The sequence below is a fragment of the Triturus cristatus genome, chromosome 3_2 (assembly GCF_964204655.1).
Source record: "Triturus cristatus chromosome 3_2, aTriCri1.1, whole genome shotgun sequence".
Lineage (NCBI taxonomy): Eukaryota > Metazoa > Chordata > Amphibia > Caudata > Salamandridae > Triturus > Triturus cristatus.
The window spans coordinates 686249046-686272579 of NC_140584.1; the positions used below are offsets into that span (position 1 = coordinate 686249046).

At 41.9% G+C, this 23534-nt stretch overlaps 1 long non-coding RNA gene across 1 annotated transcript in view; it reads left to right on the forward strand.

The window, feature by feature from the left end:
- Positions 1-16987, forward strand: part of LOC146857970 (uncharacterized) — a 162803-nt gene extending 145816 nt beyond the window's left edge. Inside the window, exons 9-10 of the long non-coding RNA XR_014979971.1 lie at positions 2233-2372; positions 16580-16987. This is a non-coding gene — a long non-coding RNA (uncharacterized LOC146857970). The remainder of the gene's footprint in view (positions 1-2232; positions 2373-16579) is intronic.
- The last annotated feature ends 6547 nt before the right edge of the window (positions 16988-23534 follow it).

Sequence of the window (23534 nt, forward strand, 5' to 3'; positions counted from 1 at the left end):
CAAATTGAGACAATGCTTTACCGCAAAGAAACTGCTGGGAATTCAACCTTACACTCCAGCAGTGCTCACCCGAGACATCTTATAAACAGCATCCCTTATGGGGAAATGCTTATATTAAGACGGGTTAACAGTAATCAGACGACATTGAAAAAAGCCCATGAGGAGTCAAAAGCTAGATTTCTAGAACAAGGTTACTCATTAAAAACTATAGAAGGGGCAATAACAAAAGCTATGATTCCAGAAAGATTGGAATTAATCAAACCTAAACCTGAGACAAATGTAAACAATTTCCAACAGGCAAACAAAACTCCGACTAATGAAATTAAAATGGAGGAGTTCCGTATAATTCTGGAATACAGTAAACAACACAACGAATTGCGTAATATCATCAAACGCAATTGGCCATTAGTTTTGAGTGACCCAGTAATAGGACATACTTTGTCACACAGAATATCTATTACGCACAAAAGGGCACCTTCAATGAGATATGTATTCATGAAAACAAATCCTGAATTGAGAGAAAACTGCGGCTGGTTAAAGACACACAAAGGCTTCTTTAGGTACAAGACATGCAAAGCATGCCAACTGGTTATCAATAAAACCTCATATGTGACACCATTTAATCCTGAAGAAATCAAGATAACCAAACTGCTTACATGTAAAACAGAGTATGTTGTTTATGTCCTGGTGTGTCCATGTGGGCTACAATATATAGGAAGCACAAAGCTACAGGCCTACAAACGAATATTACAACACACCAGGGTTATAACCAATCAAGACAACACATACCCTGTTGCAAGGCACTTCAGGGATTACCATCAGTCTAAGAGTCAAGATTTGAAATATTATCAGTACCCCCAAGTAGGCGAGGTGGCAACCGAGAAGCTAAATTGCGAATTTTGGAAACAAGATATATTCTTGAAATGGACTCTAAGACACCGGGAGGCTTGAATAACACCGAGGATATGTATACCTGTCTATAAAATTCTATAAAAAATATGTATAAAAAATCTAAGTACTGTTTAGCATATTGCAATTCAAATATTGATATACATATATTTTTTTATACCGTATTGGTATATTTTATGGTATGTTTTTAAGATATTTATATATTTATATATATATATCTATTTATTTATTTATATATATTTAATATTTGGTATCTGGAACGTACAACACCCAATCTACATAAATATACAAGTTCAAGCTGTAATGAATATATTTGTACTTAGAAAAACTGATATACTTTTGAGATTAAAAGAGAGATATAACCTGAGGTGGAATTAACTTGAATAAAAAAATAAAGAAAGTCTGTGAAAAAAATAAAAAAATCAATGATCTAAAATTGATATATATCACAGATAAAAAGGAAAGGACAAAGTAAAAATATAGTTAGAATGAAAAGGTAAATTATAACTATAATAACTTCAATAAGATAAAGAAGATTACAAGTGAGGGCAATCGATGATTAAAATAAAGTGAGGGGGAAGGGGAAAAGAAAAGGAAAAAATTTAAGAAAGAAGGGGAAAAGTATAAATAAACCCCCCCCCCTTCTCTTTCTTCATTTCAGCATTTTAGCACTTTTTCACTTTGCACTTTCTTAGGCACTATTTTGCACACAAGGACATATGACAATATATATTTATCAGAATTGTCTGTACAATATAAGGGTTTAGTCAGGAATTGAAAAGAAAGAAATTGCGACACAATATATAATGATATTGTATTTTGCACAGTCTTTTTTATGTATTATTTATTGACATGCTGCATTTAAGCAACAATTCGGTCATCAACAGAGGGAATATTTAAATGCCTTAATGTTGAAGCAGGATCATTCACCATAATTGATGTGTAGACAAAAGAAATTATTTTGTCGATATTTAATGGTGATGGCCATAAGAAATGACTTCACAAAGTAGCAGTATGAATACTTATACTATATTATATATTTATACAAATGTGTGAAAATAATGTGATACATACATCTTCGCTTTTTCTTTAAAATAATCATTCTAATGCATTTATATATGTACTCCCAAAATGACAACTGTAATCAGCATTTAAGCCATGACAAAATTGTTTGTAAGGAACTTGGATATATATATGTATTTTTTCCATGTCCTTGATCATGTGGTAGTTTTAACTAATTACACAGCACTATGTCACTTTAAAATGTAAAGCAGGACCAAAAAAATGTTACCATGTGATCAAGACTCCTGGCGTACCTTGCAGGGGGGCCCCTTTCAATTATCGTTAAGCCACTGGCGCTAACAGCATGAGAGCAGCACCAGGATTGGTTAAAGGAGTTGGCTGGGGCCCTGAACGTCATGAGGGAAGAAGAAGACTATAGCGAGGAGGACGCAGCAAGCATGGTAAGTAACGTTTTATTATTTTGACTTTATTTTAATAATGTATTTATTTTATGTACCTACCCACCCACCACCATTTGCCCGCCCTTCCACTCGGCATAGTCGTCAGCCACCTCCTATCAAAGCAACAAGTTGTCTATTTGCAGAATTCATCTTGCCCTTCTGAGGTATCAGGCTGCAAAGATAAAAATAACTCAAAAGTTATAAAACTCCTCTATTTGGAATTTAGGCAGTCTATGAACTACTGACCAGCACATCACCACCCAAAACAAAATACATTTTTTTTAAACGACTTACCTCTAAAACAGCCGCCAGTTCTCCGTGGCGTTGCAGCCCTTCTGTCCTCATCAGGAAGCATCCAGGCTTCCCATAGACAAGGCGCACAGATGGGGACAGGGAGCCTGTGCGTGTTCCTCACCAGGCTGTGTAATGCAGGCTGGTGGGAACATGCAAAGTGCGCATGAAATGTTTGGCCAGCCCAAGATGGCCAACCAAGCAGTCATGGACACTTGGAGTGTTCAAACCACTTCATCCTCTGTCACCCCAGCCCCACCGCCCTAAACAAGCCCCGTAGTAAAGAAAAATAAAATGATAGCAACTAGGTTATTATCATTTTTTTTCTTCTGCTCTACGAGCAGTGGGGCAACGCTCCTCCACCATAGCGGAGGAGCCGCCCCTTCAGATGGGACCCTCCATCCAGACACCCAATCACCCTCTCACACCTAGCACATGAACAGTCAGGCCATGACTGGGCCACTCTCCCATTGACAATGACTGCTTGTATGTGTGTATGTGTTTGTATGGGCGGTGTGTAGTTTCTGTGACTCTAGCAGAAAGGGAGTGATGGCTGCACATGCTCAAAGACAAAAATGGATTCCACGAGTGATTTGAGGGGCAGCTGTGTTTGGAGACTGGTTGCAGACTATTACTTCGTTGTGATGCAGTGTTCTTTAAAGAGGTGTGTTTTCTGTTGATTGTCCCAGCTTCCTTGGGGTTATTGGGCTACCCTAATTGATTTGATGTTACTTCCAATCCTGCGCTCATAGATATGGAGAGGTGCGCCTGCTGATTCCTTTTTTGTGCTCTTCTTAGTCTCAAGTCTGGCGGTGTTTTGCCTGCAGATGTGCTGACGGCCAGCACTTGTGGTGTGCTTGTCAGCCAGCCAGCCAGCCAGGTGTAGCATCAGTTGTATACTTGTCAGTTATGCCATCAGGTTGCAAGCAGCGCTGACACCAGAGAGCTCAACTGGAATGTGATCCTGATCACATACATCCACAACATTGACATGCAAGCAGGGCTTTAGGTGGGCCGGGTCCCACCGGTGCTGGGCACCAGCAGTTTTTTTAAAGGGGGGCTCGAAACGGGTCACTAACTTGCTCTGTTTTGTGCCCTGGCACAGGCGGTCTGTTTTTACCGGACTGCAGTGACAGCTCCCACATTGATGTGCATGTGCTCACACTGCTCACTTCTCACAAGTGGAGAAGTCAAGGCATGACGGCATGCCAGGTGAGCGTTGTAGGGGAAGGGATCCTTTAAAGAGAGTCATTTTCTCTCTGGATTTCCCTCTTCTTTTTGAAACTGAGGAGCAGCAACATTGTCCTGGTGTCACCAGGGCTTTAAGTGGAAGCTTTTTCAAAATTATATACAATCCATAGTTCCTACTTATTTATCTTATGCAGCTAACCAGGGGCATAACACAGGCCCCTCCGTGGGGGGGGAATGTAGGGAGGGAGGGGAGCCTCAGCACAGTACTCAGGCCTGAGAGCTCAGGATTAAATCTGGAGTGGAGCCCCTCTATGTGCCTTTCAGGGGGGCCTCCTCATCTTTCCTTACGCCACTGCAGCTAACAACCATTGACAAAGCCAATTGTCCTGACTTGTTGTAGGTATGATGTTACTTGTTGTAGCATATATCTGGATGCAATTAAAAGAAACAGCAAAATACTCGGGCGGCACACTATGCTAAGCACAGATTTTTAGTTGAGGTGTTTTAAGCCACGCCCTTAATTACACTGGCCACGCCCCTATGAGAGACCTCCCGGTTTTTTCATCCCACTTAAAGCCCTGCACGCAAGCCATGACCTAGTATCTGCATTCACAACCTCACGTTCTTGGTAGTACATGTATGACAAAAGCCAATGTAGACAAGGGGTATAGACAACACCCCTTTTTGAGTCCTTCTGCGACACCATTTTGGGATTTGAAACTTCCTTGCACGATATTTGCTTTGTGGCCTTTCTCCAGCTTTGGTTGACCACTAAAAAATGTATATTTTGTGTTTTGCATTCGGAATGTAGCAGGTTCATATGTTTATATATTATAGATTTGGTATACATGGGTAAAATGGCAATCAGTGCACATTAGATAACACTAACATTGAGAAGAAGGTGTGGCCCCTCGTAATCAAATGTAGTTCAAACTAAAGACTAGATATTGCTGATAAATAAGGTGATGTAATAGAAAACTAAAATGATTTGTCATTTGTGTGTTCTGTTCCCCTTTGGAATAAGGCTGCAGTGTTGAGGACCCTTTAACTTGTTGCATTGTCAGTTACAGAAATGTCCATGCGAAACAGTGTGTGAATGGATTACCAAACTCTTCAATGGAATTAAATGTGATTTCCTAAAATTAATAAACAGCTACTCGTCTGAGATGCTAGTTTAAAACGAGACAGTTCTAAGATGGCGGCCAGGGTGACATGTACACAAAAAGATACACACTCAAAATTTTGCAAAAAACATCCCTTTCACTCCAAACAAAATCAAAATGTAACAAATTAGGAAGGTATTACAAAAATTAAGGGAAGCCTATTAGACAAAAAAAGGGGAAATTAAAATACGGGAAGAAAGGCTCGAAAGAACAAGCATTTGCAAAGCCAATAGCTCTCGCCTATGCAACAGCTATTGGCTTTGCTAATGTGTTTTAGCCATGTTGAACACCAGCATGGCTGCTGTTCAGCATGGCTAAAAGTTAGTGGTGTCGAGGAGAGTGATGTGGAGTGTTGTAGAGTGGAATGGCAGACAGTGTTGTGTATTGGAGTGGCATAGTGTGAAGTGGCGTAGAGTTGTAGAGAGTCCCAAAGAGCTGAGTGATGTAGAGGGCAGTGGAACAGAGGTTAGTAGAGTGGCATAGAGTGCCGTGGTGTAGAGTGCAAGGTAGAGTTGAGAGATATAGACTGCAGTGGCAAAGAGTGGTGCAGAGTAGACTAGAGTATAGTGCCATAGGGTGCAGTGGTGTAGAGTGGAATAGCATAGAGTGGAGTACTGCAGAGTAGAGTGGCAGAGAGTTCAGAGGCAGAGAGTGCAGTATTGCAGAGTAGAGTGTTAGAATGCAGTGGTGTAGAGTGGCGTAGAGAGCAGTGGCATAGAGTACAGTGATGCAGAGTAGACTGCATTGGCGTGGAGTGCAGTGGTTAAGAGTAGAGTGGCTTAGAGAGCAGTGGCATAGAGTGGAGTGGCGTAGAGTGGCATAGAGTTCAGTGGCGTAGATTAGATTGTTTCAGAGTAGAGTGAAGTAGTGTACAGTGGAGTGGTGAAGGGTAGAGTGCAGTTGGGTATAGTGGCATAGAGTGTGATGGCATAGAGTAAAGTAGTGTAGAATGCAGTGGAATAGAGTGCAGTGGTGCAAAGTAGATTTGAGTGGTGTACAGTGGATTTATATAGAGTGCAGGGGCATAGAGTTGAGCGTTACAAAGTAAAGTGCATTGTCGTGGAGTGCAGTGTTGCCGAGTGGCGTAGAGTGGAGTTTTGCACAGTTGATTGGTGTGGCGTAGACTGAAGTAGTGTAGACTGCAGTGGGGAACAGTGCAGTGGTGTAAAGTAGAGTGGAGAAAAATGCATTGGCATAGATTAGAGTGGTACAGGGTAGAGTAGGGAGGCGTTGAGTGCAGTGGCGTAGAGCGCAGAGGCGTAGTGTGAAGTAGTGCAGAGTACAGCGGTCTGAAATGGTGTGAAGTGGAGTGGTGCAGAGTAGAGTGGAGTATTCATTGTGTGGTAGCACACTGCCATTACAGACAATTAATTTTCAATTGAAATGACATTACATTTGTACAAACGTACAGTCTTACTAATAAAACTATACAGTGCACAGACCAAAATGTGTGGAAATTGCATCACCTAGTGTAATGATTTGTTTTGAATACATTAAAGAATTTGTTGCCAACACACTTCAGAAATAACAAAAAATTTGATTCATTTGTGTTCCTAATTCTGATATATTCTGAAATACTTACACAGTTAATTTAACGTGTGTTCTAGTAAAAAACTCTTTCCTACCCCTAGTATCCAGCAAGATTGTCACATAAATTCTCTCACTCTGAAGTCTGAGAAAGAAAAGCAAACAAGCGCCCTCGGATGATAGCGCCTGACATTTGACTTCGGTCTTTAAATGCGCAGCAAATATGACGAGATAAGAACAAGATTTACAGACCTGTTTACAGAAAGGGAGCACTTGGAAGGATACTGTAAATAAGGCTTGGGTAAGTAAAGGTACGTACTCAAGCTGGACCGCCTAAAACAAATAAAGCCAGCAAATGGAATGCAAGAAAACATGAGTTACAAACCACAAAGACAATGGCCAGCAACAGGCAGATGCATTTCTAGGTCAGCTTTCGGAATGTCCTCAAGATGTCTTTAGCATGTCTGGTAGGCTGCGACTTACAAAGGGAAGAAGACTCACAAATGCATGAAATGGAGCCACATAATAGTTACTGAAATCTTACCACAATATAAACAGTTACATCAGGCTTGATATTTTTGTACGTTTCATGAGCAGTACGGTGCTCCTGAGAGAGAGTCTGAACCTGCTACCGCTCCGGTAAGTTTTATCAACCACTTGATGGCCCTATTCTCCTACTTTGTGGCCTCTTAACGATATACACTATAATGTTTCTGTTTGTCCCATCTTAGAGGTGGGCATGCCACTGAAAGGTCGTGGCAGGCTCGAGACAGTTGCCTTGCTCTGACTCCCCTCGAGGTCTTCTCAAATGGAGCTTTTTTGTTGCTTCTGCATGCTACCACTTTCCAACCTCATGCACCAAGAATGAACGACAAAGCAGTGACCATTGATGCAAAACAGGCAGTTGTGAGAGACACGCAACAAGTGACTGAATCACACAATGTGACACCTGAAACTGGGATCAATCCCGGTTATCCCGCTTGACCATTGTGTGATCTCAAGCAAATATTTTATTTCACCAAGCCTCCTTATATTCATCAACAGATATGAGAGCACTTTCAAATATGTGAGTTAAAGAAGTGCACTGTACCTCTGTTTAATTTAACAGAGTATAATGTTGCTCCCTCAAAAATAAGAATCTAGGCTGCATACAGGTTCACATACAAATTACTTGGTTCGCTAATGGCATTCATCGTTGGAGGGTGTGCATGAATGTTTCTAAGTTCATGATTAAAAACTGTCCTTTTAATAAATAACGTTCAATGCAGTGAAATAACTTAAAGTACTAAAGTGAAACCCTTTGGAATTTTGAAGAGCAGTTATCATATTTTTACATGATTTTTTTGCAGGGTTTACAAGCATGGTTCGGTTCTTGCACAGGCTCTAATAAACCCTGTATAATTGTTGGCTCTCCCACCTATATCCCATTTTCTGTGCAGAGCGTCGAGCGTATTTAGTACCCTGCAGTAGTTTGACAGTTACACATGCACCGTTTTAGTAATTTGAGCTCCGCCCACCCTCTCCATATGTATGGTATTGCATATTTGAGGAGTTTTTCTATTTATCTTGTTCACCACATAATTTCTCCCCTCCGTTCTATGTTTTTTTTAAAAGGTCATTGGCTGGTATTGGTAAGTTGAGTCTGCCTTGATCACTTACTGCCTTGTGCCCTCTCCCCACATACCATTTATTGGGTTTGCAAACATTTTTTACCGGTCTTTTTTTCTAGAATTGCTTGCTTTGGCCAGGCTGATATAGGTAAGCCTTGTATGTCATATCGGTGGCTCTGTATGTTGCACGGTATTACCTTTCTCATTATGGAGTGTAACAGTGCTCAGGGGGCCATTTCATGTTTTCTTTGTGAAACCGGACTAAAGACCAACCAACTCCAAGATGGAGTATTGAATACAATTATTCACAGCACTCATTCCCCCAGAGGCCCCGGCAATTGCTTCTGCCACCCTAAACTGCATAAAGAGAGGCCTTAGCCTCACAAGAGACAGGATACCCTCAGGGGTATTCCCATCCTTACAGGTTGGAGTATCTCCACGGACTTGTAGGTGCTGGGAAAATGGTATTATATGGGAGATCCATTCCGAGAAAGGTGCCTAGTTTGTTTTCAGACTCTTGTCAAGCTCAGTGTCAGTTCTTACTGTAGTGGACCCTATTTGTCAGCACTGGAAGGTCGCTCAAGAAGAGCCACAAACCCTCGAATTACTACAGCAGCTCCAAGGGGGAAGTAAAGACTGGGAGCAGGGCTCGGCCCTTGGATGAGGGCAGTGTAGGTAGAAGAGGACCAAGCTGTCCCTGGCTTTTCTGGGGCCTGTTGGTGCTACATTTGTGCCACAGTTCATTTCCTCAAAGCCTCAGCAGGGTTTATAGCAAGAGGCACATTCATTGAAGACTGAATTGTTATATGGTGTGTCATCTAGCGCCTAACTCGCCCCAGCATCTCTCCCATCCCCTACACTTCTCCTCCACATCAGTCTCTTGTATAGTGCCAAAGTGTGAACTGCCTTCCTCTAAAAGCTCACAATTTCTGTAAGATAAAGTGACTGAGGGCACAGCCGCACAAAGCCATGTCCGAAGGATCCTACAAGTCAAGTAGGAAAGCCAGAAGTTATGCTTGTGTCTCTTGGGTTTGAACTTGGTAAATTTAGCCACGAAACCATGTCACCTACCCTCACCAACAATCCTTTTTAGGTCGATCCTGGGCAGCGCATGCGCTGCTGCCTAGACATGCAGTATCGGAGTATGGATTTGAAGCCCGCCCACTCTACGCCCATATTTTTTATTGGCTTGTGTCATTGTCCTTTCCTAAACGCTTTCTTTGCGATTCATTATTAGGCTTTTGGTCCCTCCTTGGTACCGCCTTATCTGCATTTGTTACCTCCCATAATGACTGGACCTTTTACTTATCCTGTTACACGATCTTCTTTATCTTGGCTGTGAGCACTATTTTGTTTAATGATTTGCCCCTATATCACCCACTACGTCGCATCACGCTGCCCGCTTTTATTTTATTTACTAGTGGCGGTCTGCTTTAACAATAGCAGCCGTGTTTCTTTATTTATTGATTTTAGCAGTGAGTTCTGTTTAAAGTATAGAGGCCCCCTTATCTATTTTTTTTTTATTTCTAGCGCCTATGCGGTGCTTTCACATTCATGGAGGCCGCGCCCCTTTCTTTAGACAAGCCGCGTTTAAAGAAAGGTGCGCGGCCAATATTAAAGTGAAACAGTGGTATGGGGCGCTTTTACCCCCCCAAAAAAATCTGTTTGTCAATTTGATAAACAGATACTTTTTTGGTAAAGCCCCCATTGCGTGATTTCAATTTAATATTGAACGCGCACCTTTCTTTAGACGCGGCTTGTCTAAAAAAATGTGTGACATAGATGACATATACATATAAAGGTGAGATACCAATTTGTCAAGTCCAGTAATTGATGCATAAAACCCCAACAGTAGCAATAGTTTCCTGTTCAAGTCAGGGAGATTGCATGGACTCTTGGCAATTGTGCAGCTTATTAGGCATCGTCCGTCGAAGTCTGATCAGTTCAGGCGCAGAACTGATCAGACTTCGGACGAGGACGTCGCTTGTTTCAATGCCTATGATCGCCTCGGCGGCGTCCTTATAATTTATTTCAACCAGCTGGTGAATAAAGATTTCCAGTTCTATTTCAGACCACAACCCTCTGGTGTGAGTCTAGGTGTCGGCTGACGCCAATACGTAATTTGTTTCAAGTTGGATGCCCAATCACTAGGATCCACTGTCAGCGGCTGTCAATCCCCTCCCCCTGTCCTGATGAAGACCCGCTCCTTATGCCTAATAAGCTGCACAATTGCCAAGGGTCGAAACGTTGACGTTATTGTCACCATTAGTCCACACAATCTCCCTGACTTGAACAGGAAACTATTGCTACTGTTGGGATTTTATGCATCAATTACTGGACTTGACAAATTAGTATCTCCCCTTTATTTGTATATGTCATCTATGCCACCTCTGTACAGCACTTTGTCACGTATCACCACAAGTCACTAATTGTACACCGGAGTCACTTGTATACTCGCCGTATGTGTAGTATGTCACAGACAGCCATCTCCTTTATTTACATGTGTATAAATACGAAGTAACGAACTTCATTTTTTGCATAATCAAGTTGTTGTTTCTTTTGGTGTGTTACTTGGAAATATGATTATGACGTATATCTCTTAGTGTATTCAATACCTTGTACAAATAAATTGCCGTACCCGACAGAACCACTTGTTTTTCATATTGTACTTACCCAGGTTCTGAGGGACACAGGGTTGCCCCATTATCTTTAATGTCTAAAAAAAAGGGGCGCGGACCACATGAATGTGAAAGCACCGCATGGGCGCTAGTAATTTGCAATGCAATAGGTCTGGCATTAGCGAGAGTTTAAACTATTGCATTGCCAATAGCTCAAACTCTTGTAAATGCGAGGCCTATTGCATTGCAAATGCTTGTTCTCCTTTGTGCCCAAGCAGGTATGCTATGTTTTGAGAGACAGAGTATTGCACGTGTAATGCCAATGGAAACATTACCTCTAGCCCTCCCTTTTAGTAGTCATTATTTGAAAAGTAGATGGAGTGTTGGGTCTTTATATAGTTCTTATTAATTACCTATTGTGATTTCTAAGCTCTCTTGCTACGTAGACACCTAATCCAGTGGGGAGGGGAGGGGTGAAAACAGCAAGGGAGCGGAGGGCAATCTTGGGGAATTGGATGATGATACTTGGTGTGAGGCGACCTCAAGCAATACAATGTAATCACCTACACAGGACTTATATACAGTCCTTTAAATGGGCCGGTAATCACCGGTACTGAGTACCGGTACTTCTTAGATGTATCACTCTGAGTACCGGCACTTCTCTACTGCCGTGGAGAGTACCGGCACTCATGAAAAGGTAGGCTCATTGGCTGTGCTGGTGAGCAGGAGTGGAACATGTCTCTGCCAGCCAAAGCTCTGCTTCTGTAGCCCCGATCTGAGCCCCAGCTGAGCTATTCAGCAGGGCTCATTTGGATAATATCTGTGTTTGACAGCGAGCAGGGTCCATTCAGGCCCTGTGCTGTCAATCACATTCACACTATCCTTTGCATTTGTGCAATCACAGGATTCATGGCAGTCCTCTGGCAGTGGCAATCAGGCTACAGCCAGTCCGGCCCTGGTGGAAATAAAAAAAAGCCATGGTCGGTGAAGAGAAAAGTTGCCTTTTATCATACCTGAGTCTTTTATGTGTCTGCTATGTTTGTGCGTATGTCTGTAACAAAAAAGTGAAAGAAATAGAGAGAGAATCAAGACACTCTCAGGAGGTGTTTTAAAGAAAATGTGTGGCACTTTGTACACGTCTGCTCGGCGACAAAGATTCATAAATAACGTAAAAGGGAGGGTTGGTGGGTGGCTGGGTGAGTGGATGAGTGAGTGGATGAGTGAGTGGATGGATGAGTGAGCAAGGGTGGATGTATAGATGGAGGGATAGATGAATAGATGGATGGATGAGTGAAAGCATGCATGGGTGAAAGAGGGTCGATGATTGGATAAAAGGGCGGATGATGGGTGAATAAGTGTAGAGTGGATGGATGAATGAAAGGTAGGGAGGATGGATGAAAGGGTGGATGATGGATGAGTGAAAGGAGGGATTGAGTGAAAGGGTGGATGGAATAAAGGAGTGAAAGTGTTGATGGATGGATGAGCAAAAGTATTGATGGATGAGGGAAATGGTGGATAAAGAGATGGGTGAGTGAAAGGCTGAATGGATAGGTTTGGAGATGGATAGATGAATTGGTTTGGATATGAAGGGTGGAAAGACGGAATGGTGAAAAACTGAATGAGTGATGAAAGACTGAATAAACGATAGAATGTAAAGGTTAAATGGTGGACATCAGCAGGTAAATGGTAGGATGAAAGGATGAATGGATAGATCGATGGAAGAGACGAGAGATATCTTCTGGGGAGGGTCATGATGAGTTGCTTCATTTGCATGGTGCTATAAGATCTTTGGTGCGACGTGGGGGTATTTTCAGTTTCTTCCTAGTCACGTTCTCAAAAATATATAGTATTGTGCCAAACAGCAATTAACAGTATGGCATTAAGAAGGTGCAACTATTGCAAAAAAAGGAAATGTTAACATATTATCGCATTTCTCTTTCATTTTGTGTAATGAGTTAACCTGCTTTGTTTATATAAACACATTTCTCATGTGTTTTGGTATGTGCTATAACTAATGTAGAAGTTGTTAAGTATCATCATGTCGTGTCCGTAGCCCCGCCCCGCCCCCTCATACACCACTAGCTCATTTTAATGAGTACCTGCACTTATTTTTTCCCTTTTAAAGCACTGCTTATATAGTCCCACTGGACTGAAAACGGGCAGAGCAGGGGCCTCCAATTGCTGGAGTTGTGGGAGCCTGGAGGCCTCCTTTTATCATATGATATGGTACTGCACCCCCATACTGGCGTGCTAGGTCCACAATCTCATGGCGCGGGCATTTCAGATGCCCAGGACCCCCGACCCAAGGGTGGCTGAGCTCTATCGGGAATAACGCATGGGTGGGCTTCTACCAGAGCACAATGAGGCTGGATGGAGTTGGCTTTCTGATGGCTACAAGTGACATAGCCAGACATTGGAAGCAGACAATTCCGCCATTGATTGACGGATGGCTGACTGGTATGCAATACTGCGCGGCGGCCGAATCTATGATTTATAAGTGGAGGGGCTGTGAAAAGACATGTATGTGTATATGAGCCAATGGGCTTCCTGTCATGATATCAGCTAATATGTTGTAGAAGGTGATTCAATTGTGTGTATTCCCTCGCATGGACAACATTTCATTACCTATAACTTGCACAATTTAATTGCTTCTTGTACCCTCAGTCTCTTCATAATATTATTTGTTTTGCTAAAAATACTAAAATATTGTGTCAATACAAAATACAGCGGTACATCATAATTTTAAGATTCACGCTTATTTACAGTTATTGGAGCTTTGCTCTATAGGCCTTTAGTTGAAAATTAATCTAATTATCCTTGTTCCCTGATGCCACCAATTATATAGTGCCCGATTCACAGAACTAACATACTAGAAAATCCTAAACTTACTGCCATTTTGGTATTCACAGAAGGCACTTACTCATTTTGGTATTCACAGAAAGTACTTACTCATTTTGGTATTCACAGAAGGCACTTACTCATTTTGGTATTCACAGAATGCACTTACTCATTTTGGTATTCACAGAATGTACTTACTCATACTAACTTTATGTCCGCACTCGGGCCAGAGATTTCGGCCCGGAGGTTGAGATTCCGGCCCGGAGGTGGAGATTCGGGCCCGGTGGTGGAGATTTCAGCCAGGTGGCGGAGATTACGGAATCTACGCCACCGGACGGAATCTCCATGTCCTGGCCAGAATTCCACCTCCGGGCCGGAATCTCCACCTCCGGGCCAGAATCTCCACCCCTGGGCCGGAATCTCCACTACCGGGCCGGAATCTCTGGCCCGAGAGCGGACATTAAGCTAGTATGAGTAAGTGCATTCTGTGAATACCAAAATGAGTAAGTGCCTTCTGTCAATACCAAAATGGTAGTAAGTTTAGGATTTTGAAGTAAGTTAGTTCTGTGAATCGGGCCCATAGATTCTAAGCACTCCCACTCTTAGAAGATGTTGAAATTGAAGCACAAACAGAGCCAGATTGGCCATTCATCTTATTGTGCATTTCCACTGGAGGGTGGAGCCATTACAGGCAGGTATTTGAAGACCCAAGGCTGCCACTGTCATTGTCTTCAGCTTCCTGAGTTTTGTGGCAGCGCGGGTATAGAGCGAGAGAGAGAGAGAGAAATAAAAAAAAAGTGGGCCTGGTTTGAACATTTTCGCAAGGCTGCTTCCAGTCGACCTCCCCACACATCAGTACATTGATTTGTCCACGATCACACAATGTAGCCACGTGTGACGGTTGGTATTCAAACTCTGGTCTCAGTGCACTGGTTTGCTGATCACAAGATGTAGGAGTTTAATGCTACTAACAGACTCAAAGGTCACTCATTCAGGCCACATCATCTACTTCTCGCGATGTAATCTGGGTTAAAAGTAGCACAATTTTTTTCTTTTCTCTATTCTGGATGTCATGAGATGCAATTTCCTATGATGCCATCATTGTGCCAATGGTCATATGAGGTGATGATCTAGTGATGTGTTTATTATGCTTAATAGTGTCTTAAACAACTGGAACATCCTACTTCTTTTTGACACAGAATGTTAGCAAGTATGCACCTGCACAATGGCCACAGAGTAGTTTTGTTGGCCGTTTTCTGTTTTATTGTTTTTAGTGCATGAAAGAAGGGGCATCAACTGGATCCCTGTTCCAGCAGCTATTTGGAACAGGTTCGACCCAGGGGAAAGCAAAGACAGAAATTATAACAAAAAGAATATATGGTGTCAAAATAGACCAAACAAGGGGCCGAAAAATATAAAGTAAAAATATATAGATGGTAGATAACAGAATTCCAACCTCTGGACAAAGCAAAGAGAATGTAGGATAAGAGCTCTTGTTAGTCCATTTCTATTTTGACAGATTTATGATACTATGCTTTTTGGCATTACTCTTGCATATACAGATTTGGCCTGTAGGATATCAGTAGCGGCCTCCTTGTCTCCTCTCTATCTATGAGAGTAACAGCCTTAAATAGCACTCTCTGATTTCGCCTAGACAGGTAAGCATCAACGGCCAGTATTAAGCAAATGTGAGAATAACCTAGATATAAGCTCAGGTCTACCTATGAATTAGTTGACCCTGCACTGACTGACATATATACAATTTATGATCCTTGGAATATTGATTTCTAACATATCTGGCCCAGTCTATCCTGACGGTACAAAAGTGGGTGGTGATGGACGGAGCATCAGAACCAATCAAACACTCACACCCAGTCAACAGATCTGGGTTTGATCCATCACCGTTCTTAAGCCCACTCTGCCACCCCAGTTCAGACATGGCCATATGCAAATCAGTCTGACCCTGTGCCTCATGGGAACAGTCCAGCCCGAACTGCCAAGCCATGCCTTCCCTGGACCGGAAACAAGCTTCCTAGGACCGGTTTACTGGCATTTCAGCCGTCTTCAGCCAGGCTTGCTTGAATCCAGTGGCAAAGTGAGCAAGGGACTCACGTCTGAGCATACCCTGCCAACTCATGGCGAACAAAGCGGTACAAAAGGGGGTGGTGATGGACGGAGCATCAGAACCAATCAAACACTCACATCCAGTCAACAGATCTGGGTTTGATCCATCACCGTTCTTTAGCCCACTCTGCCACCCCAGTTCAGACATGGCCATATGCAAATCAGTCTGACCCTGTGCCTCATGAGAACAGTGCAGCCCGAACTGCCAAGCCATGCCTTCCCTGGACCGGAAACAAGCTTCCTAGGACCGGTTACTGGCATTTCAGCTGTCTTCAGCCAGGCTTGCTTGAATCCAGTGGCAAAGTGAGCAAGGGACTCACGTCTGAGCATACCCTGCCAACTTATGGCGAACAAAGCGGTACAAAAGGGGGTGGTGATGGACGGAGCATCAGAACCAATCAAACACTCACACCCAGTCAACAGATCTGGGTTTGATCCATCACCGTATCCTGACAGCATAATTACATTTTCGTCTTTTCTTGTGTCTTATTCAGCCAATCTCAAAGAGCTCTTATCTTACATTCTCTTTGCTTTGTCCAGAGGTTGGAATTCTGTAATCTACCATCTATATATTTTCAATTTATATTTTTCGGCCCCTTGTTTGGTCTATTTTGACACCATATATTCTTTTTGTTATAATTTCTGTCTTTGCTTTCCCTGATAGTGCATATGTGTCTCGATTTTAAATGATTTGCATAATGAAGTATATTTAAACTTCTATGTAGTGTGACTTTCTGTGCTGTCGACCATGCCCTTATAATATATTTAGATGACTGGGATACTTGATTTGTGATTATCATGTTTATACTGAAGAAATGGTATAATTAATGTTTTAACTCCGACAGGTCCCATTGCCTTCTTTTTCGGAACATACTTCATAAGGGCCCTGAAGAAGGTGGCACCGTAACGAAAAGGGTCTTTCACCGAAACGCGCATCGGCGCTTGAAATTTGCTTTTTTGAAACAACGATGAAATACGTTGATTAGACCCTCTTTTTGACATGATAAACAGTTTTGATTGATTGAAGCAACTCTGTGGGCTTTGCTCTTATGGACTTATTAACAACTGTTTCAATAATGTGTACAACTTTCAGTATTGGTCAGTAAACTAAAACTGCTGTCTTGAATATCAATAGACTTTGTGAGGGACTCTGATGCATATTAATCTTGCTTTGTATATATGTGATGTACGCATCTGTGTTTTCATGTGAGTATGGTTTGAGTACCTAGTTGGTTGAGTGGTTTGAATGGATGTTGCGCAATGGGATCTGATTTGTCTAAATAAGAATGTTTGCAGTCAGGATATTTATTTGCTCATTCACTGATATTTTTGGACCCAATGCATATAAACAAAAAAATGAGCAATAAAATAATGAATCAAATTATGAATATATTCTCTTAAATGTTTCCATATTCATGTTAATGGTCCAGCCAGAGTGTCACACTTAATATATGACGTACAGCATATATTTAATGAAATAGGTAGAGTTCATTTCTTGTGAATATTGCATTCATGTAGCACCTGTTACCCCTGATGGGTGTTAAAGCGCTTTTTTGGAGAGTAGGACGCTACTCTGGAACCCATAATGGATTAGTGTTGAAAAAATTAGTATAGTGAAGTATGAAGTAATTTGAGTGGTGGATATGTTATTCAGTTATTTGGATAGAGAAGGGTAGTTTGCGGAATAGAAGAGGGAAAGAGGTTTGTATTTATATAGCGCTTGCTACCCCTTGATGGGGTTTTGAGGCGCTTCATTGGCGAGTAGCACGCCACTCTGGAACCCATAAAGGATTAGTGGTGAATTAGTTTAGTAGAATATGGAAATTGAGAAGTGAACATGTTCATCTGTTATTTTGATTGAAAAGGATAGTGGAGGGACAGAAGAGTGAGATTTCCTTTTTTTTTTTTAGGTCATAGCAGTAGGAGGAGGCTTTTGGATATTTAAAAGGGATTTTTGAGGGGAAGAGTCAGAGGGAAGAGTTTATAAAGGTTTGTTTTGGGGGATCGGTATAGTAAAAAGAGGTGTCAGATGATGCAAGGAGGGGTAGAGTAGGAGAGAGTCTAGAAAGGGTTATTTTGGGGATCATAGTAGTGGTATGGGGTTTTGGATAAATGAGACAGTGGATGTAGAGGATATATTGATATATGTATAGGGTGAGAGATAGGGTAGTGCTTTGGAAATAGTAGTAGAAAGAAGTTTGAGATGAATCAGAAGGTTGGGCCAGAGGATATATTGAGAGAAGTATAGTCTGAGAAATAGGGTAGTGCATTTGAAATGCTAAATTAGAAGAAAGGGATAAATATATAGATCCATAAGTACATTGAAAGTATATAGATGCATAGAGGAGGTAAGTATATATAGATTAAAGATATTGATGGAGGTACAGGATGAGAAATAGGTAGTGCATTGGATATGCTTTTTCAGGGGAAAGGTAACAGTCACACAGATCCAAGTACATGGAAGGTACATAGATGCACAATGGAAGTAAGTACATTTAGACCAAAGATGATTTGTATTTATTTATTTATTTACAACAACATAATTATTCCGCATGTTTATACAAAGCAATACACAAAGATAGGTAGATATCTATAGTAAACATAAATGCTTCTATACAGAGGAATATGCTGTAATTTCTGTTTGTTTATGGTGCTTATGTGGGGAAGAGCCAATTCTTGAGTAGTTTTCTGAAGATAAGTTGGTTGTCCGTGGATCTTATGTTAGGGGGTAAAGAGTTCCATAGTTTGGCTGCTTGAACAGAGAAGGATGTGCCACCCATGGTTTTTTTCTTGTATCTTGGGATTTTGAGGCGAGATGCCCCTTTAGAGAGTAGGTTCCTTTATTGAATGTGTTTGGTGTTTTATTCCTGATGAAGAGTGGTCCCATTCCATGTATTGCTTTGTGAGTGATATAAAGTAGCTTGAACGTGGATCTTCTGGCAACCGGTAACCAATGCAGGGCTTTCAAGGCAGGTGAGATGTGGTCTCGCGGTTTGATATGCAAGAGTAGTCTAGCAGCCGAGTTCTGAATCTGTTGTAGTCTTTTCATGGTCATTAAAGGTGATCCGTGGTAGAGGCTATTGGCGTAATCAAGTTTGGACAGAACAAGGGAGATGGTAGCTTGGACGTTGTGTGGAAATCCCAAATGAGGAAAAATTAATAGCAGCGTTTTTATAGTGACAAAGCTTGATCTTGCTAGTTTGTCCACTTGGGCATTCATCAACAGCTTGGAGTCCATGGTCATTCCGAGGTTTCTTACTTCCTTCGATACTTTAGGCGGTGATCCCAGTTCTTGAGACCAGGCCTCAAGCGGGTCGCAATGTTTCCAATCGCCACACGTGAGTATTTCCGTTTTTGAAGCATTCAATTTGAGATGGCTCCAAGTCATCCACTGATCCACGGCTCTGAGACAACTGAAAATTGGGGATTTTTCAATGTCTTTGGGGCATTCCATTTGAAGGAGTATTTGCGTCTCATCTGCATAGTTATAGCTTGTGAGGTGAAATTGATTGATCAGTACCGGTAATGACTTCATATAGATGTTGAAGAGCATGGACGAGATGATGGAACCTTGAGGGACCCCTGCTTTTGTGGAGTATGGTTTGGACGAGAAAGGTGGGGTATGGATGACATTAGTGCTGTTTTGAAGGTAGGACGCGATCCAGCCTAGAGCAGTTCCCTCTATGCCGGCTTCATAGAGTCTTTGTTTCAGAGTGTCATGGTCAACCATGTCAAAGGCAGCCGAGAGGTCCAAGAGGAGTAGAGCAGCAACCCCGCTGCGGTCAACTGTATTCTTCAGGTCATCCCAGATGGCAGATTCAGTGCCTCTTCCCAGACGCAATTCTGTTTGGAAGTCTGAGAGTATGTCATTCTCTTCAATGAATTGTGACATCTGGGCGAACGCTGCTCTTACTATCAGTTTGCCCAGGAAAGAACCATTTGTATTGGGTCTGTAGTTGTCAGGGTTCAGCGGGTCCAAGTTTGTTTTCTTCAGTTAAGGGCGTATGTGTGATTTTTTGAGTTCTTCAGGAACTATTCCGGTAGTTAAGGAATCGTTGATGATTCTTCTTACTGGAGTGGCAGGAGAGGTTGTTAAAAGAATTGTCTTGAAAGTTTGTGGTGGACAGGGGTCAGAAGGGCTGCCGGCAGGCCTGCTTGCTTTGACCAGGTCCCTAAATTAATCGTGTGAGATGTGTTGGAAGAAACGGAGAGGCTGGGTTAGAGTATTCTTGGATTGTTGTTTTGTACAGGGGTTTTAGTGCTGGTGCTTTATTTCTGTTTTAAGTACGAGTCCAATGTGTCTGCTTTGTCGGTGTAATGATTTGCCAGTTTGTCTGTGAAATCTTGAGTAACAGAATGAGTTCCTTCTAGGCAATTTGGTTTGCGAAATTCATTGAGTATTTTATAGAATACCTTTATTTGCACATTTAGCATTTTTAATTCTGTCTGAGTAGTACATTTTCTTTGCTTTTTTGATAGCTGACTTGTATAATCTGTTATTTTTTTGTAGGTGAAGTTTGTCTTGTTTGGCATTTGTTTTGAGCCAGGTACGTTGCAGCTTTCTAATTTGTTGTTTTATGTCTTTTATTTCTAAGTTTCTCCAAGGCGCTTTTTTTCTTTGTGCTGTTGTGTGGTTTTGAGTGGTATCAGGATGTCAAAAGATTCCTGTAGCCACTCATATAGATTTTGAACAGAAGTTATTGTTTTCAGATTTGTGCTTGATGTTAGTTGTGTTTCTAAGTGTTCCAAATTGAGTTTGTTCCACGGCCGAAAGGTGGATGGATGTAGGCTAATTTAGGTGAGTCCCTTAGTGTTGTTTTATGTTGGAAAGCAAGCAAGTGATTGTCTGACCATGTGACTGGAGTTATAGTTTGAAAGGTAACTAGTTCAGTATTAGCAAAAATTACATCTAGGATATGTCCAGTGATGTGTGTGGGTTTGTGGACAATTTGATGCAGTGCAGTGCGTCTAGGCCAATGATTATTGTTTTTGGATGGGTCATATTGGGTTTGTCAAACCAAATATTGAGGTCACCCAGAATGTATAAGTTGGAGTGTATTGTTATCAGGTTTGAAACTGTGTCTAGAAGTGCATCTGGGAATGTCGCCTTGCTAGGATGAGGTCTGTAAAGGAGCAGGAAGATACATGATGAAGACGGTGTAGTATTGCATCTTGTTAGAAGAGCCTCACAATTATTTATGGAGATGTCATCAACTTTAGTGATATGTAATGTTTGCCTGCACACAACAGCTAGACCACCTCATTTTTTGCCTATACGATTTTGGGTTATAGCCTAGAGCAGAGGTCTTCAAACTTTTTTAGGCCCAGCCCCCCCCCCCTCCCCCGGCAATATTTCTTAGGAGCCGGGCCCCCCATCACTAAAATTTCTGGAAATTGGGATTTAGCATCTTTGACAACCAGTTTATCCCTGAGGTGTCAGCTGACAGCTAATTTTCACAACAGCAAAATAACATTAGCAGGGTTTTGTAAAGTTAAGATTTGTGAGTTGTAAATCTGGCCCACAATCACTGAACTCATTCAACGCCCTTTGATGGGAAACTTCTTTTGGGGAATGCCAGTGCATGCACCCCCACCTTTCAGGACCACATATAATACCATGCAGCCTGATCTAGGGAACAAGCAGAATGATGGCAGACCTGGCAACAACATCATTCTCTGGGCAAGGTCTTTGCTCTGAAAATACATCTCAATTAATTGAAATTCTCACTGCCATATACGTTTATTTAGTATTATTATGTGAAAGCAGTATAGATACCATGGGCCCTGTTGCAGGCAATAAAAATGGCCTCCGTGACTAGAGCTGGGATAGGAATACACGACAACTCTCACGGTTTAATGGGCCGAATCTACATTTAGGCTGTGCAGGAGGCTTCTTGACAGCAATATCACAAATGAACAGGAATGGGTGCAAAACTGCAACACATCGCCTGAAAATGCCGTATTATAGAAAATACTATGGCAAATGGTCAAATATAATTTTGCCTCAAGCTCTGAAAATGCCTGCATCACAGCAGATTTTCAGACGCCAAACTGATGTTAGCTAAAATGCCAGGGCTCACAGAGATAAGACTCTCAACTGACACCACTGGACAACAAAGTGCAAGGCTGCTAGGTCATCACCATTTTCACAGCACAGTTATGCCCTGTGTAAAACCTCAAAGCGCTCTCTTAATTTTTTCAGTTTATTTTTATTTGTTGGTTCCTTTTTGTTTTTGTCTGGCTATCAGGGTGTTCTCAGCAAAGAAAGCATCACCCGGACCTTGATAAAGTCAACAAAAGTGACTCCAGAATTGTACCTTTTGATGTGACCTATAATTTGTAGAATTGGAGTGACTCGGAGGCTGAAATCTGAAAGTTTCTGGTTATTACATTCGGAGTCACTAATATTCCTTTCCCTTCTGGTGGTGTTTAAACTCACCCAAGTTGTGTGAACCTTTCCCTGTTTTAAGTACGTGTACAGTCCATGGAACTGTTGAATGCCCTACGTGTGTATGTATTCATGTGTGAAAGAATATCAGCTTGTCTGATAGTGTGAACACCTGTTGAGTGATAATGTTTGAACAAGTCCTGTGCTGTGAGGCAAAACTCAATTTATGTTTGGCAGTGGTAAAAAACAGAAGTAGAGAGAAGATGGGGGAATAAGGAAATTATACTGCAGGAAAATGTTTAAACTTGACCTACGAGTAGCTTCAAATATCTAGACAGCTGTGCAATGAACAGATGTAAAAGGCAGCAGCAAGGATGCCAAAAGGCATCAGCAAGAAAAGCTAAGGCCAGGGAAGAAGCACCACTCTGCCTGCAAAGCAGCATATGTTTATAAATTTCATTTTGTGTGAAAGTGAAATTCGCTGCCATTTCCTGCCTTTATGCTGCTCTGTCTTGGATTAAAGGAATGTCAAAGTTGAAGCCTCCACATATTTATTGTTTGCTCTGACTGCTGCCTCCAATCAGAGAGAGTCTTGTTTGCAATGGCCATGATTCTAGAGAATAAACTGCAGTGATCGTGCTTCACACATTGGAATGAATGATGTAAAGGGGAAATCTTTCTGTGAAGCTCGTGCCCCCTCTGAGATGTTTCCATGCCCCCCCTGGGGGGCACACCCCACAGTTTGAAGACCTCTGGCCTAGAGGAATGGCTTTATGCAGGACTAGAGCCATATTAGCTCCCAACCATGATTCAGTTATGAATAGTATGTCCGGTTTTGCATCAGTGAGAAGGTCGTAGATGTGATGTTTGTTTTTAGAGAGGGATCAAGCATTTATTAGTAGACAGTTTAGAGAATGGCCTTGGTGATAGTGAGACTTTGTTTTGTAGTAGAGTGAGCAGTATTGTGTGTGTTTGTAGCAGGTGTGTTTTTAGTGCTGGCATTAGCTGTATTAGGATAGTAATCGTGTAGCTGTTCTGTATCATGTTCCTCATCCAGCATGCTAAGAAGGCATTTTGATGGGTCCGCATGTGTATGTAGTGGAGATGGTGTTTGAGAGTGAGTTGGTGTGCTGTGTTGTGTTCGTGGTGTAAAATTGTTGTGCAGTAGACATGGGGAAGCAAAGTTGTGAGGTGTGGCACTTCGCTTATGTTGTTTGCGTGTGTTTATGGCGGAAGGTGTATGAGTCAGGGGTGGTGGTGCAGCATGTGGGTCATGTAGTAAGGTTCTAAATTGTCCAATGGATGAGAGGCGGTTAGAATAGAGTTGTTGTGTTGCTGTATCTGTGTTAGGTGTGGTGGAAGAGAGAGAGCTTGGCATTGGAGTTTGTTCCTTTGTGTGGTTTGAAAGGTGG